We start from the raw sequence: 18199 nt of genomic DNA, 5'->3' as shown, positions 1-18199 counted from the left end.
CACTTCTACCATGGAAATACATCCCCAGTCCCTACAAAATATCATTAACTAAAATTAAAGAAGACTTATATAAATGGAAAATCCCATACTCATGAATTAAGACACTTAATATTATTAAATTACCAAATTGAACAACAGATTCAATCAATTTCTATCAAAATGCGTTTCTGCCAGGAACTGACAAGATAAAGGTTTTTCATATGAGTTTGCAAGGGATCCAGAATATCCAGTCTTGAAAAGAAAAATAAAGTTGGAGGAGTCAAACTTCCTAATTTCAAAATTTACTCCAAAGCTATGGTAATTAGAACAGTGGAATACTAGCAGAGAATAGACTAAAGAGAAATGAAATAGAATTTGGAGTTCAGAAATAAACCCATACATCTCTGCTTAGTTGATTTTCAATAAGGGAACCAAGACCATTCAATGGAGAAAGAATAAGTTTTGTTTAACAAATGCTGCTGAAACAACTGGATATCCGCAGGCAAAAGAATGAATTTGGACCCACACATCCATATACAAAATCAACTGGAAATGGAGCAAAGACCTAAATGTGATAGCTGAAACCATAAAATCTCTTTTAAAAATACATAAGTGTAAATCTTTTTTTTTCATAAGTGTAAATCTTCATGGCTTGCATTTGACAATGGATTCCTAGACATAACATAAATAAATAAACAAAAAAAGAAAATAAATTGGATTTCATAAAGATTAAAAGCTTTTGTGCATCCAAGGATAAATAAATCAGCAAAGAAAGTGAAAAGACAATTCCCAGAATGGAGAAAATATTTATATAAAGAACTTTTACAATTCTTACAAATTTGTAAGACAAATTTGTATAATCAACTTTAAAGACAACTCAACTTTAAAACATGAGCAAAGAATCTAAATTTCTCCAAAGAAGATATGCAAATAGTCAATAAGCATATTAAAAGAGGTTCAACATAATTATCCATCAATAAAATACAAAAAACACAATAAGATGTCACTTTACCTCCACTAGGATGACTATAATTTTAATAAAAGATGACAGCATGCTATAAACCTTGGGAAAGTACAGAGACATTGGAAATCTCATACATTGCTAATGGAATGGAAAATGAAACGACTTCTTTGGAAAAACTCTTGGAAGCTCTTTAAAATATTAAATATAGATTTGCTCTATAATTAGCAATTCTACTCTAACTAGGAGTTCAAACATAAACTTGTACACAGCTGTTCAGAGCAAAATATACAAACAACCAAAATGTTCATCCACTGATTAATGGGTGAACAAAATGTAACATATCCATATGGTGGAACATTACTTAACCATAAAAATAATGAAGTATACTACAAATGAATGAACCTGGAAGGATTATGCTAAAAGAAAGAAGAAAGATACAAATGGCACCATATTATAATATGAATCCATTTATATTAACTGTCTAGAAGAGGCAGATCCATATAGACAGAAAGTAAATTATTCCTTGCCAGGGGCTAAGGGGAGAGAGGAACTGGGAATGACTACTAAAGAGCATATGGTTTCTTTGTTTGGGTGATGAAAATATCCTGGAATTAGATAATGATAAGGATTATACAACCTGTAAATATACTAAAAGTCATTGAGTCATTCACTTTTAAATGATGAATTTATGGTACATGTATTAATCTATTTTTTGTATCTGTAATGAAATACCTGAGGTTGGGTAATACATGAAGAAAAGAAATTTATTTAGTTGAAAGCATTGAGATTCAAGAGCATGACACCAGCATCTACTCAGCTCTGGTGAAGACTGAATCATAACATAGCAGTTGGCATCATGGTGGTTGTACATGTGAGAAAGAATAGCATGGTGAGACAGGAAGCCAGAGAGATTCAGACTTGCTGTCTTTATAACAACTCATTCACTCTCACAGGAAGTAACCAGGATCGCATGAGAACTTCATTAACTCCTTCTAAGGCTGGTGATCCCAGTGACGTAACTGCCTTACACTAGGCCCCACTTATTAAAGTTTCCACTGCCTCTCAGCATTGCCACATTGGGAACCAAGCTTCTAGAACATCAACCTCTGGGGAGCACACTTAAGCCATATTCAAAGTTTAGCAAACTATATTTGTGCTATTGCTAAATAAGAGATAGAGTGAATAGGAGGGGATTAGAGACAGTAAGAGCTCCAATATTTCTGAAAGTTTCCCTTGCAAAGGGAGCAAAGAGATGAGATGGTGTTTAAAAGCATGGGAACCCAGTAAGGGATGGGAATTAAAGTCACTCTTTTATTCATAAAGGCTATGCTTTCAGTTAGGGAGAATGACGCAATCAAGTGGCGAGACTGAGGAAATAGAGGTGGAGGAGGCTGGAGCGCTGTCACTGAATGGAGGAGTATGGGATTTGATGCAGAAATGTACACTTTGGCTCCAGGAAGCCAGCGTGTGGAGAGAGCTGAAACAGGAAAGTAGACGCTTTGGTGATGAAATTGCCCATAAGAGGAAACTTCAAGGCTGCCCAGAGGATCCAAGAGGACCTAAAGATGAGACACAGTGGGGGGCGGAGCAGCTGGGCAAGACCCTCTCCTGATCATCGCCTCACAAGCACACCAGTATGAACTCAGCTATTCACACGCCAACTACCTTCACAAGAGCTGAGAAGCCAGATGAGAGACGGTAGTGCCTGGTTTTGAAAAGAAAAAAAAGAAAAGATGCCTTAAAGAAGGGAGGAAGAAAAAGAGTAGACCAGTATCACTCCTCCCCAATGCCAGTGTAGACAGGGACACTACCTGCTTGGGAAGGAAGAAGGAATTAAGTGTAGACCTTAGTCTCAAAACAGTACCAGACCCACCACAGTGAGACTTGGTGTCAAGCAGAGAACCATGAGCCCTACCCTAGGCCAATACCCACAAACTGAGTCTCTGTAACTGTGCTAGCCTGTCTCTGCCACCCCTTCTCCAACTTCAGGATGGGGGAGGGAGACCTCCCTGCACCAAGTAGGGGATTGTGTATTCACAGACTTGAGTTTTGGCCTGCATCATTTCCAGATTTGATTCCCAGTGGGATGGATTCATGTTTCAGCCCGTGTCGTTGCCAGCTGTGACATGGGCTTGGATGCAACCCTGAGACTGTGCAGTTCTTATAATGTGAGACTCAGGCACAATGCAGTTTAGAGTCAGCTTTGGTAGCCAAGGGACTGCCTCCACCACTGCTACAACCTTAGGCTGCATAGCCTGGACTAACCCTCAATTCACTGAGGGTAGGATAGGTAGTCAGCACAGGACTATGCCTTGGAGCTCAGGGCCAGGCTGGAGAAACCTAATGCTGGGAAGATCCTAACAGCTTCCAACCTCAGGCCAGTGCCTATAGACAGAGCCTCTGGAGCAGCCCCAGTGGTAGGCAGAAAAACCAGTGTATTGGGTTTTTATTCTGGCCAGATCACCTGTGGTTGCTGCACCAGACTTAGGCCTTGAATCCACACAGCCCATGGCACTGTGGGTCTTGGTCCTATACCAGTGCTGTGGTCTTGGCAGGCAATGGGTTCAGGGTATAATAGTATTGGTGGCCATAGGTGTGACATGAGAGCCTAGAGCTGGACAGAATCCCAGAGTACTCAACCACAGGCTGGAGACTATGAGTGAAACATCTGGGAGAGACTTGGGAGAATGGACTATCACTTTTAGGTACTCTCTGGGTTCACACTAAACAATATAGCAATTGCATATTTGGGGCAAATATGGGATTGAATCACCCTCTAGTGTTGAAACAGTGACAATGCACCAATGGCAGTCTTGGTAACAAACCTGGACTTAGTGCACCATGTAGTGCTAAAGTAGAAGTGACTATAGGATTAGAGAAAATAAGAGGCCTGCTTGGAATTTCTATCAAGACAGGCACAGAGACAGATCACAATGACTAGAATCAATACTTAAACATTTTTTTTTTTTTTTTTCCTTTGGCGGTGCTAGGGATTGAACCCAGGGCCTTGTGCTTGCGAGGCAGGCACTCTACCAACTGAGCTATATTCCCAGCCCAATACTTAAACATTTAATGCCCAGATGATGTTGCACACCAAGCATTGAAAACTTTCAGAAAACCATGACCTCACCTAGTTGTCAAAATAAAGTGCCAGATACTGATCTAATAGTAACCAATATGATAAAACTCTCAGATGGAGATTTAAAAATATTTATTTTGAAGGAAATTCAATAAACTTCAAGAAAACATAGAAAAACAATTCATTACTCCAACAGAAAAACTTAACAGAGAGATGGAAGCAATTTTTTAAAGCATATAACAAAAATCCTTGAGCTGAAAAAATATATTAAGGAAAATTTGAAACATGAAACATCAATAGTAGAATTGTTAAGAGTAATGAAAATTAAAACCACAATGAGATACTTCATTTCAGTAAGGATGACTATGGTCAAAAAGATAAAAAGTGGTGAGAATGTGGAGAAAAGAGAACATTTGTACACTCTGAGCAAAAACACAAATAAGTACAGTCATTATGGAAAACAGAATGGAGGTTCCTCAGAAAATTAAAAATAGAACTACCACATGATCCAGCCATCCTACTACTTGGTATGTATCAAAGGAAACAAAAGTAGTATGTCAAAGAGACATCTGCATTCCTGTGTTCACCGTGGCACTATTCACAATAGCCAGGAGAGGGAAGCAATCAGGTGTCTGTCAATTGATGAATGGATAAAGAAAATATTATGCATATACTTAATGGAATGTTATTTATCCATAAAAAGGGAAATCCTGTCATTTGTAACAACATGAATAGAACTGGACATGGACATCATTATGACATTTTAGGTGTTAAGTGATAAAAAACAGACACAGAAAGACAAATACTACACCATCCAACTCATAAGTAAAAAATAAAAATGTTGATCTTACAGAAATTAAGAGTATTATGGTGGTTGTCAGAGGCTGTGGAGAATAAGGAGGGGGTGGATGAAGTTTGTCCAATGGTTACTATGCTGCAATTGGGAGTAAGAAGCTCTGGTATGCTGTTGCACAGTAGGGTGGCTTCAGATAGTGATTGAGTACTGTGTATCTCAATAAAAGGTATAAGAAAGAATTTTGAGTGATTTTGCTATAGAGAGATGATAAATATTTGAGGAGATAGACAATGTTTTACCTGAGTTCAAAATGCATACATGTATGTAAATATCACATCATTCTCCATTAATACGTATGATTTTTATGTAAATATTAATTTTTTTAAAAAGAAAAGAGAGTATAATGTTGGTGAAAATATAGTGAAATAGATCAGTGTAACAGAATCTAGAGAGCTCAGAAATAGGCCCACATAAATATAGTCCACTTGTCTTTGACAAGTGAGCCAAGATGATGTGGTGGAGAACAGGTCCTCTTTCTAACAGTGGCACTGAAGCAGCTGACTTCCATGTGGGCTAAAAAGAAAATCCTAGACACAGACCTCACACCCTTCACAGAAAGTAACCTGAGACACGTCATAGACCTAAATGTAAAATGCAAAACTATAAAACTCCTAGATCTTCACACAGGAGAAAATCTAGATTCCTTGACCTTGGCAATGACATTTTAGGTGCAATCCCAAGGCATAATTCATGAAAGAAAAAAACGGATGAGTTTGACGTTCCTCCTCTGAAAAAGACAGAGAGACTGAAAACTTTCCGTGTTTAGTGAAAAAAGAAATTTGCATTCACTCCCACCCCAAATCACCTGTGTAAAGATGGGGGAGATCTAGACCTGGATCTAGATCCAGGAAGGCAGCTACAAGCTGTGACATAATTCCTCATACCTCAGGTGGGACAGCGGGTTCTGCTAAAAGCCAGTTCTACTTCTCAGGGAGAAATACTTCCAGCAATCCTTTCTTAAAGAAATGGGGAAGAAGAAAAAAATATAAAGAGGACCTCATATTGACTGAAGGATGGACACCTAGATCAGAAAGATAGAATGGAGAAACCAAATATGCCCAAGTGACCTATGACAAAAGGACTGAGGCCATTCAGTGGATCACTTTTTCAACACTCGAATACAGAATGATAGGATGCCCACAGGATGGGGGTGTGGGAGAGGAGGAAGGGAAGGGAAGAGAAGGGGAGGGGAGGGGAGGAGGGGAAAGGATAGAAAGGCTAGAAAGAGAGCTGGGGCAACTGCAGTTAGCAGCTCCCAGGAAGAGGTTCTGCCTCCCCAGGAAAGCTGCAGGGTGGGCTGCACCAGGAGCCCCACCTGAGGGATTTAGACAAATGGTCTGCCACCTACCCTGTGAAAAGAGAGAGCTTTGAATTGACTGTGAGCTTCCCACACTACTCCCACTGAAGGGCTCCTGGCCTGGGAATTTCTTTGGTGCCAGTGAGCAAGGTAGTTAGCATCTCCCTGGCTGCTCTGGTCAAACCTTCAGGATCCTGTCTCAAGGACCCAATTTAAAGGAAGTCATTTCTAAAGAATGGGCATCCTTTTTTTTTTTTTTTTTCATCATTCTAAAGTATGACCCAAGGCTGTGCCCCTCGATGGCCACAGAGACCACATGGACTTTATTCCTTCCTTCATTAGCTTGTTTCAACTTCACTGTATTTCCCAAGTACTACCTGGTGCCAGCCAAAGTGTGGGAAGCCAAGGAAGGAAGGGGCTGCAGAACCTGACACAGAGAAGGGGATGCAGAAACAGCGTGTGGGGCAAGGCTCTGGAGAAGGCAGAGGGGCCACCTGCATGGGCATCCTCTTGGGCCTGTCCCTGGACCTCTTGGAATCTCAGATCCCCATCTATAAAGTGGAGATACTAACACCATCTACTTCACTGGGCTGAAAAGGTGATATACATAGCAATTCCAGTTGAGCATGCCACAGAAGACTGGTGTGACCCATGCTGGAAAGGGTCCACTCCTGCAAGCTGGTAAGACCTGCTCCCATATGCCACTCTGAGACAGAGCCTCGCCCAGGTAACTGTAGAAGACGGGTCAGCACACAGCAAAGGGGCAGGAGGTCCTTCCCTGCAGGGAGCAGTAGCAGGTAACACAGAGTTACCTAAGGGCAATATTATGGATAAGTATGAACCAGGAAGTGCCAGGCTATCCAGTGGCAGGGACATGGGCTGGTGTCCCCAGGCAGAAGGGCTCTGGGAAGACCCAAGCAAGGGTTGGTTCCCAAGCCTGCAGCCCTCCTCCAAAAAGAGGACTTCAGTCCCCAAAATAGCTGTCCCAGACCAACGGGGCAGGCGCATGCCAAAGTCCACTCCATGCTCAACGGGGCTCTGCTGCTCATTGATAATGGTGACTCCTGCAATGGGCCTCAGTTCCTAAACCTGTCAAAATGGGCATGAAGATAGCTGCCCCCCACCCCCGACAGTTTACAAATACTGCGAGGAATTGCACTTGTGTGCATTATTCTTACCCTCTTAGAAAAGAACTCCCTCAAAGACAGGGAGTACTTTCTGGGATAGGAGGGCGACATAGGTATACTAAGACTCTGTGAAATCTGGTTGGACTGATAACGGCACCTTGTCGTCCCTCACAGGACACACAACTCCCAAGAGGGAGCCTCTGCCATCCACAGGGCATGTGTGGGTCAGCGCTGCCCTCTCCTGGCTGTATTAAAAACTGCAGGCAGTTGAGAGGCTGTGCAGACAGAAGGTCCTACATCCCTCTCTCCCTGTTGATTCCCTCCACATTTTCAGAGGGCTACTTCGCAGCAGCTGCCCTGATAGGACAGGAGACAGTTTAATTCTTCCCAGTGAGTTCTTTCCTACTTCCCCTGCTTCCCTCATGACCTGGTCTAATAGGAACAGAGTCTCCCTTCTGGCTGCCTGTCCCATCCCCATTTGTCCACAGAGCCCACATCAGTGCCATAGCCCTGGAGAAGCCCAAGGTGAACCACTATTCACTCCAGAAAACCTGTGAGGTAGTGGACACTCGCTAGACCTTTTATGTCGACCACATCCTTATCAGACTTACCTCAAGCCTAGAACCATCTTTACTCTCTTGTAACAGATGGGGAAACTGAGGCTGGGGGAGGCTCTGTAGTGCACTAGAGGTATCTCAACCTGAAGGTTGCCCTCTCTGCCCACAGAGTTCCTGCTCAGGTTTCTCTCAGTGCACACTCTGCCCGCAGTGGCCACAGCCATGGATCAGGCTCCAGTCAGGCTGTCTTGCTTTCCACTCTGCAGGCAAACCTGCTCTGGACCTCAGCTCCCAAGACTGCTCACCATGTTACCCAGAGGCTCTGACTTTGCTCTTTGCCCATAAGTCACACTCAGCCCTGGGCAAGCAGGCTTCTGGGCTCAGCAACACTCATTTCCTAACACTTGGTTCCAAGGCAGCAGATACCCAGGGCTTGATGCAGGAAGCCTCAAGACCCTCGGGATGGATGAGGGTGACACTGGACAGGCTTTTGTGGTCCAGATGCCCTGGTGATATGGAGCAAAGTTGAGAAATCCCAGCACGTACTTTTGCTGCCATAAGCAGCTGAGCTCAGTCCAACCCTGCCAGAAGGCAGCCTGTCTGTGGGGCCCAGACCACTGGGAGGCCTCAGCCCACACACCTGCCCTCCCCAAAGCCAGCACATCACAGCCATCATCGAATCAGCTTACATTTGTGGAAAGCAAAAAATAGCCTCTGCACTTCTCTTGTCACTGAGCAGCACAGAAGCATCAGCACAAAGTATTACAACATTTCAAAAGTCTCTGGTGCTTGAACTGCTCCCAGATAATAGCATGTTGTTTAGGAAATGGAGGTCCATGTCATTGAATTAAAATGGACTCCTGGTATGTTCTAGAAGTCACTATATAATAAGTTAAATAGTGGCAGTTCATTTGGTATGATTCATAAATTTGTAATTCTGCTGAGATGCAAATTTGAGAGAAAGTAAAACACATAAAAAGTTTTTCAGCTAAAAACATTTATTGACAACTAAAAACACACTTAAAGGCAAGAGGGCAGGTAGGGAAACTGAAAGGGAAGTTCCCTCTTGGGGGCCTATTTCTATATCCTCACATTCTACTGGAGTTTATCCATCGTCTGTGATCCAGGAGCCATCTTGGGACTGAGGCGTGGCGGAGCCTACAGAAACTGAAACCAAGATTTGTGAGGTACTGGAACCCTTCAGGGACACTATAAGTCTACAGGGTAGAAACTGTACTGCCTCAGATCCCCACGGCTAGATGGGAAGACACACAAATAAAATGGAAAAAAAAAAAAAAAGGAGGGAATAAAGCACTCCAAACAAACCAGGATGCTCCAATTATAGAATCCACTGACAACACAGGAGAAGAAATCTCAGAGGAGGAGTTCAGAATTTACCTAGTAAAACTGCTCCATGACTTTAAGGAGGATATAAAATGTGAAATCAGAGCTATGTTTTAGGAGATGGAAGATATCTTAAATAAAGAGATGGAGACCTTGAAAAGATATGTAGAAGAAATCTTTGAAATGAAGGAATCAATAAACCAAAATAAAAGTTCAATGGAGAGTAGCACCAACAGAGGAGATCACTTGGAAGACAGAACCAATAATCTTGAAAATAAAGTTGACCACACAGAGAAGATGATAAATTGCGAGATGTTCCCTCACCCAAACACAATGCCTGGAGAGCAGCTGCTGAAGCCAACAGAGTGGAGCTACTGTGACTGCTTCTGGGCTGATAAGACAGAGCCCCAAGCAATGGCACCGTGGCAGGGTTCAAACTGCTCCTCCAAAAGCAACCGAAAGGCAAACAAATGCAGGAAGAAATGTCTGAATTCCTCCAAGAGAGGATAAAGATTGAAGAAGAATATGCAAAGAACTTGGCTAAGCTCCCTCAGAATCCCTGGCTGCATCCTTGCAGATGAAGCAGAAGTTCATCTCAAGTTCTTCACCAAGCTTCATGGCGAGGTAGAGGAGCCCCTAATGAACTTTAGTGAGAACTTCAAGAAAGGCATGAAGAAGTATGACCACCATATCGCTGACCTCTGCAAGCAACTCGCCAGCCCCTATGCATCGGTGGAGAAGTCCCTCACAGAGCGGCAGAGAGACCTGGAGATGAAGACCCAGCAGCTGGAGATCAAGCTGAGCAACAAGACAGAGGAAGACATCAAGAAGGCCTGGAAGAAGTCCACACAGGCTGGTGATGACCTCATGTGCTGTGTGGACCTCTACAACCAGGCCCAGTCCAAGTGGTTTGAAGAGATGGTGACCACCACTTTGGAGCTGGAGTGGCTGGAAGTGGAGAAGGTGGAGATGATCTGGCTACATTTGTGCCAGTACACACAGCTACGGCATGAGAAGGACATGTTCAACCAAAGCACAGTTGAGTCTGTGGACCAACTGCTTCAAAAAGTGGACCCAGGCAAAGATAGAGAGCTGTGGGTCAGAGAGCAAAAAACTGACAACATTTGCCCTGTGGACATGGAGATCTAGACATGCCAGTGTGGCCCCGGGGGTCCTTCCCAGGAGAGGGGCTGGGAGAGGAGATGGTGGCTCCTGCTGGGTGAAGCTGCCCTCCCACCCACTCTTCTGTCCACTGAGGAGAGAGGAGAGAGCTGGCAATTCCAGAAGGGTAATCTGTATGGCCCAGCTGGAGGATCCCCCAAATATTCCCAGACCAAGAAGACAGACCTGCAACCCTGCCCTTGTCTCCAAGACTGAAGCCCCCCAAACCCCATGCCCTGACTGTTGCTCTGAGAACAAATCGAGGCTGGAAAACACACACACACACACACACACACACACACACACACACACACATTTAAAGAAAAGAGAGAAGTTAAATAGGGCCTTGTGGTGACTAGGGAGTTGGATCAGCAGGATTAATGGCTCCATGAAGCCAGAAGATGACACATTTCCATTTTTTGAATGGTTGTGTCCATCTGCTGAGGAAAGACAAAGAGGATAGTGATCCCATCTTGAAAGCCAGTTCTAGGGTTCCCCTGGAGGAGAAGGTGGAAGAGGACATCTGGTTGCCACAAACAACACACATGGGTTCATGGAAATAGGCTTTGGGAATGGAGAAGGAGGTGGTAGAGGAAGGCCTAGCAGCCAGTGGGGGCATAAGGGGAGCAGAATGAAGGTCTTCTGTTTCAGAGGAAGTCAAATCCTGTGCCCAGGATGGGGTCAAATGCTCCCTGATAAATGCTCCATCTGGGTCATAAACTGTATGATGGTTCATCTATAGAGGCTCACATTTAATCACTGTTTCCATTTTGTTTCAGGTCTGCTCCTCCTGTCTAGAGATGATGCTTATGACCTTTCTCTTCAAGGAATGGATCTGGCTCCAAGAAAAAATGGTTCTGATATTCAGCTTTCCATCGCTGAAACAAAACACGAGATAAGCAACTTTTAAGGAAGAAAGGTTTATTTTGGCTCATGATTTCAGTCCATGGTTGGCTGGCTCCATTGTTTTAGGCCTGTAGTGAGGCAAAGCATCATGGTGGGAGCACATGGTGGAGCAAAGCTGCTCAGCTCAAGGTGTCAGAAAGTGAGAGAGAGAGAGAGAGAGAGAGAGAGAGAGAGACAGACAGACAGAGAGAAAGAGACAGAGAGACAGAGAGAGAGGAAGAGGCCAGGATTTCAATTTCCCTTCAAGTGCACATCCCCTATAACCTAACTTCCTTCCACTAGACCCCACCTCTTAAAGATTCCACCCCATCCCAATAGCACCAATCAAGTCTGCCAAAGCTGCCAGCCAAATCTTCAACATATGGGCCTCTGGGAGACATTTAAGATTCAGAGCACAACAGGTTCCTTCTAGGTTTTCTTTGAGACCCTTGAATCTGTAGCTCCAGTTCACAAGGTGGACATGTCTGGGTGTCAGGCATTTTTGAGCTTCTGCCTTCTTCTATCCCAGTGTGAAACATTATGAGAGCTTTCACTAGAACTAGCACTGAACTGGACCACAGCTGGTGGGGCCCTGGTGCCTCTGTACAGAACATCTTTCTGTCACTGGTTGAACAAGAGAACCATCCAACACTGCCTGCCACGACACCCTCCCCATCTCCTGCTGAGATCCAGGAAAAGCAAGACTTGGTCTCATGTGCCTAAAGTTCTTCTGCCAAGAAACTGAAGTGACTTCTGGGATCAGACAGAGGAGCTGCTTGGAAGGCTGAAGCTCCTTGCTAGTTCCCCAGGCTGCTGCAGGCCTCTCTGGGCCACCATGGCCCGCTGGGTCACAACACTGAGATCATTGACCAGGGCTCTGCCCAGAATTGAACCTATGCCTGGCAACCAGCACAGAGAGCAGGAGGATGAATAAGTACATGAATGAAGGAGGCACAGAGTCATCGTTTGCCATTCCTTAGAATTCACACATTATTGTTCTCTCTTGTCAGTCACTTCCCTAAGGAAAACTTAAAATCTCTGTCCCAGGAATGTCTGAATGATATAATTAAAAATATAAATATGTACAATGTTAATTTAATTATTTAACTGATTGAAATAACTACAAAACTATATCTTGATAACATCAGGTGAGCACACATTTATTAAAATTCACCATTTGGATTACAAAGAAAAATCTTGAGGTTTTTTTGAAAAGTGCAAGTAGTTGTCAGTGAAACTAGAAACAAGTGAAAAGTTGAAGACAAAATCAAGCAAATGGAAATTTTAGAACTTCTTCAGAAGTAAATTTTGGATCAAGATGTTACCTAAACCAACATACAGCTCTGAAAGTTAGGAATGGAAGAGAGAAACATAAGGAAAGAACAGAAGTAGAAATGAGAAACAAATTAAAATATCTTAGAACTCAGGAATCTAAAGGCTTTGATGCCCAAAATTCAAAAGCTAAGTAAAACATGATTTTTTTTTTTTTTTTTTTTTTTTTTTTTTTAAGGAAAGGCATAAATTTGCAATTTCGGGGAGGTGGAGACATCAGGTAAGGCCTCCTGGGAAGGACAAAGCACACCCGGAAGGGACCAGGGTGGGCTATCGGGCTCCTCTCAGCCACAGTAAGAAGATAGAATAGCTCAAGATCACCTAGCAGGTGAAGAAGCCTCACCCTGCCCACTACACCCAACCTCCTATCAAGAGGAGGCACTGGGCTTAGGGGAGAGAGGTACAAAGACACCTCAGGGTAATGGCAGGGACAGGGGCTGATGGGGTCGTGGTGCCCCACACTTTTTCCAGAGGAGCCTCTAGGAAGCCAGAGCAGAGCTGAGAGGCCAGCGCTGCCCCTTCTGCTGGAGAACACACTGGGCTCAGAACTAAAGGACAGACTAGATCCCAGCACACTTCAGCCCCAGCAATTGTCCCTCCAGAAAGCCAGCGTTGGGGGCAAACCGTCTCAGAGAAGTAGAGGAAAATGCTGGCCCATCCTGGTCCTGCTCCTGTTCTTTACTTAGAAGTGTACTTACCTGCATCACCTCAGTGTTCTCTGTCATTTGGGATCCTGAATAGCTTCTGCAGTTGGGAATTCCTATCCTCTCAGGCTGCATGATTGGTTCAGTCACTGTAGCCTCGGATGAGAGGGCTTTTCTGGCTTGAGCCTGCATCCCAGGGTCTTCCTGTGGGACCTGAAAACCTTGAAGGCAGCCCCCTCAGACTTGGGGACAGAGGGGATGCCTGATCTTCAGTAGTCAGGAAAGGCCCCTTCCTCCCTCCAGAACATGGTGATCTTGTCCTCCTGCCACCTTCAGGCCAGGGTTCAGTCACCTGATCTACGACTGCCTGGGTTGCTAATTCCCCCTCCTTATTTGATGGTGCCTCTGACCCGAGGATTAACCAGTTGAACAGTACATTTACACTTCAAAAAGAAAGAATCAAATTTCTCTCCAGAAAGTTTGTGCCAAGTTACACCCCACTATGTTTAGGGTTATCTATATCCTTTCTTTTTTTTTTTTTTTTTTTGTGAGCCCTGGATTTTAAGAACTTTCTTTTTATTTTTGCCATCTGTTTGCCAAGAAAAAAATGCATTTTAAAAAGTTTTTTTTTTTAAATGTAAGTGCAGCTGAGCAACTTTTGTTTCTTGTAACTTTTTTCATTTCTTTCATTATATTTGTTCACTCCTGTTCTTATATTTTGTCTATTTCCTAACAAGGTTTTGTTATCTTCTTACTGATGTGTAGCTCACTCAATTTGGCATTGCAAATATTTCCTAATGTGTCACTTATCTGTGCCCTTTATTTACCTTTGTGTTTTTTCTTAATGCATATGAATTTCATTGTTATGAAATTAAATTTGGCAAGTGATTAAATGTTTGTGTCCTTGCTGTGTTATCAGATTCTACTGCTGTGACTACCTGAGAACATTAACTTAAAGTGAAGAAATATTTATTTTGGCTCATGGTTTCAGAGGATTCAGTCCATAGTCACTGGGATCTGTTGTTTTGGGCCTGTGGCAAGGCAGAACATCATGGGTGGAACAGGCCTCATCTCTAGAGTTTCTTGGAAGGTTATAACCACCATTCTAGTCAGTTTTTTCATTGCTAGGACCAAAAGACCCGACAAGAACAATTTTGAAGGAGGAAAGTTTATTTAGGGCTCAGGGTTTCAGAAGTCTCAGTTCATAGATGACCAACTCTGTTTTGGGACTGAGGTGAGGGTGAACATCATGTCAGAAAGGTGTGGAGGAGGAAAGTCACTTAGGACATGGATCCAGGAAGCAGAGAGAGACCCCACTTTCCAAGTACAAAATATATACCCCAAAAGCACGCCTCCAATAACCCACCTCCTCCATCCGTATCTTACCTGCCTAGAGTTAGCACCTAGTTAATCCCCATCAGGGATTAAGACTCTCATAACCCAATCATTTCATCTCTAAGCTTTTTTGCATTGTCTCACACATGAGTTTTTGGGGGATACCTCACATCTAACCCATAATCTCTATCACAAAATTTTTATTCCTCAGCCTATAGTATGCAGAAAAATGCATTCTTTTAAATTCAGTACTAAGGACCACACATATTCTCCTGGTACACTAGTTAATATAGCATAAGAGCTTGGCACTACAGAATTTACGTCCTGAACCACCTCATTATGGTGGGCAGATCTTAATTATTTTTGAAAATGTGCTGCATGTCCTTCAGTATTTCCTATCTTAGCACATGATGATTTATTTCACAAGTTGGGCATTTCTTGCTCTTCCTGGAGTTCTCTTTGTCCAAACATTGGTCTTCACTTTCTTACTGATTTCAGGTGATGGTGATTCTGACTGGCAGTCCCAGCAGGACCAGCTATATAGACTTGGGGATTATTCCATTGAACCATCCTAGAGCAAAACTCACTGGGCAGAGGTCTCAGTTCAGAACCAGCAGGACGTCCTGTCATGTACATGAAGCTGTTTCAGAATCAGGTCCCCTCCCTACCTGACAGTCCAATGACCATGGAAATGAGCAAGCCTGAATTTCTCCAGAAATGTAATTTAGATTAATTTGTCTCCCACCATCAGTTACACCTTTGGGTTCTGTGGGGAAATGTGGACTGGGTGTCACAAGTCCCCTGAAGCCCCTGAGCCCCGTTAGTCCTCATCAGAATATTTATCTCTTTATTAAAATTGCCCTGCCCTGGAGAAGATTCCTGACCAAACTGAGTTCCCCGTCCAGTATGAAAGAGTATAAACCCAGCTGTTTCAGCTTTCTTCTCCTTTTTTACTTAACTGGTTCATTTCTGTCTCATTTCCTTTTAAAAAATTGTATTTTAAAACACTCCTTTTCTGAATGCAGACAAATTCTTTGCATAGACAATTATACTTGTTAATTAGAATTTTAAATCTCAGTGACTTTCCTTTTTTAAAGCAATGACTCAGAAAGAAAGCAATCTTGAATTATTTTTCTACATACCAAAATGTATGAAAATACATGAATAGACCCAAATATACATATAGTTTTTATATAATTTAAGAAGCCAAGAGTACTTGGATTTGTATTTGTTGATTGATGTTTCAATATGTTGACTTACTTAGAAATGAGTTCCACGTTTTATCTCTATCACATAACTTTTGGACTTTAACAGGCGTCTGTGTTAATTTAACAGTTTTAGTTTATGTTGAATGCTCATTTATCTGAAAATCAATTTGAACAGAATTCCTTGGGAAATATTATCACACAGATATATTTACATAAGGGTAACATACATGAACACATATATACACAAAAGTCTTATTGCTTTAAAAGACATAATTTAAATTATGTTTCTGACAAAATGGGACTATTAAAGTCACCTGTTCAAATATCTACTCTAAGATTGTTATTTGCAGTCTTATGAAGACTGGAGACCAAATTTTTCAGGCAAAGTTGTTCACATAGCAACTTGGCATTTTTTTTAAAGTTTCTTCTGCCCTTTTTCCCCTCCGTAGCTAATGAGTTTAGGGGTTGACTCTTAAGTGTTTTGCATTTCATTTAGAACGGTGGAATAACAAACTTCCGAGTGACCTTGGGTTAAAAAAATTACCTACTACAAACCGAAACCAGAAGAATAGAAAATACAGAAATCCAAAGGTCTTTACATGTTAACCCTATAACTACAGTTTAATAATTATGTTAAAAGTATTTGCAAGAAATGTTATAAATTTGGCATGCTGATCAAACAAATATATTAAACTAGGCATGAAAAATCCAATGTGGATTTACCAGAGACAGGCCATTTGATGTTACCATAAGCTCAACAGTTTATAAAAAGGCACAGGAGAAATCCATACCAAAAAGTGGAGCAACCACCAGCATCTCTGCTAAAGCCATCCCTAGGAATCCTGGGGGCAGTTGCTTTGGTAAATTTGAATCAATCCTGTCCTATTCTGTCTCCAGGACCCATTTTCTCCAGATTCTAATACATGTTGTGACCAAACAACATTCCAACAGAAAATCATCTCTAGAGTAAAAGTCAAACCAAATGCACAAAAGTGCCCTCCAAGCAAACGAATTTCCTCTGAAAGAAGCTGGTAGTACTAGTCCATAACATTTTATCTCACACCAATTAGTACTGCAAATGACCCAAGCAAGATCTAAGTATCTATTGAGCCCAAAACAGCAGAAGTAGAGGATTCCCAGTTCACACCAGTACAACTACCCAGTCTGGAGTCAGTCAACTTACCCTCTGCCCTGCCCCCCAAAGACTTTCCTTCCACGAATGAAGTGGTTGTAGGCAACTGATGCTACAAGAAGGAGAAAAGGCAGAATTCCCTAGACAAGACTCTGACAACTTCTGGGAATCCCCTACAATCCCAATTATGGGGTCAGCTTGTCACTAGCAGCTGACTCTTATGAGCAACTGATGGTCCTCTCAGTAGCATAAACCAAAGAGCTGCACAGCCTGTAGAGTACTACTCCTGACTGACTCACCAGATTTGTTACTGCACCTGGTCTATCTGCTTACCACTTGAAAGTCAATACTGGAGACCAGAGTTGGTGGGAAGGAAAACAGTTTTATTTCAGGGCTGGCCCTAAGATGATGGGGCAGGCTATTAACCTCCTCACCATCACTAAAAAACAAAACAACAACAACAACAAAATCTTGTGGAACTCAGGTATGTGGAGGGAAAGGAGGTGTAGCTGTACAATGGTCAGGGATGCTGGGTCTTCATCATACAGGGTGTTCCTTTTTATTCTTTGACTAGACCACTGAAGTGGATCCTGACCTCTTTGTGTGAGTTTCTGTAATTTCTTTAGAAAAATGTATCACTTTTCTGCAAGCTAGACATCACAGAAAGTTACATGCTTTGTGTTAGTGGAAGCCAAGAATTGAGAAATGGGAAAGGTGAAACACTTTCTGGTGCTATCTGAAGATCATCAGAAATCCTGATATTCTGGTGATTATTTAGCCGATTATTTAATAGTTAACATCTTAATCACTTAGGTGTTTTCTTCAGAATTGAGAATGCCGGGCAAAGGAAGGGGAAGAAATTCTGCCAAGGTTCACTCCCAAAGAAGCAGTCAGTGTTCTAGCAGGAGGCCTTGCAGCTCAGAGACCAGGCATCTGCCACATTGCCTCTTACATTGTGCCTGGCCACACCTACTCTGGAGAATTTGACATGAGTGAAAGTTCAACACTCCTTTCATCTCAATGAAGCACTGCTGAGATGCTACATCTTCTACCCAGAGTCTTCTCACATTCCCCTCCTTCTCCATCCGCTGTCACCTATAAATACCTCTTTATGCCTTTCAGTCCAGGCTCCTACTTCCCCATCCACAGTTCATACCTCCTGAGTGCCTACCTCCATTTGATGTCACACTCCTCTGGCCCATCTGTGAAAAGGAGGTGTGTCATTTCACTGTCATCTCATGGTTACTTCTAGTGCTGAAAGAAAATGTTGAGTGATCATTGTATAAATTCTCATAGAAA

General features: G+C 42.7%; 1 protein-coding gene across 2 annotated transcripts in view; it reads right to left on the bottom strand.

The window, feature by feature from the left end:
• The window catches only part of LOC306658793 (pulmonary surfactant-associated protein A-like), a 202180-nt gene that overhangs the window by 5445 nt on the left and 178536 nt on the right, over positions 1-18199 (bottom strand). The gene's annotated exons all lie outside the window — the stretch shown is intronic.

This window comes from Sciurus vulgaris (genome assembly GCF_902686455.1).
Source record: "Sciurus vulgaris genome assembly, chromosome: 4".
Lineage (NCBI taxonomy): Eukaryota > Metazoa > Chordata > Mammalia > Rodentia > Sciuridae > Sciurus > Sciurus vulgaris.
Note: the sequence above shows the minus strand (reverse complement) of the source record. Positions and strands in the feature narration are given on the sequence as shown.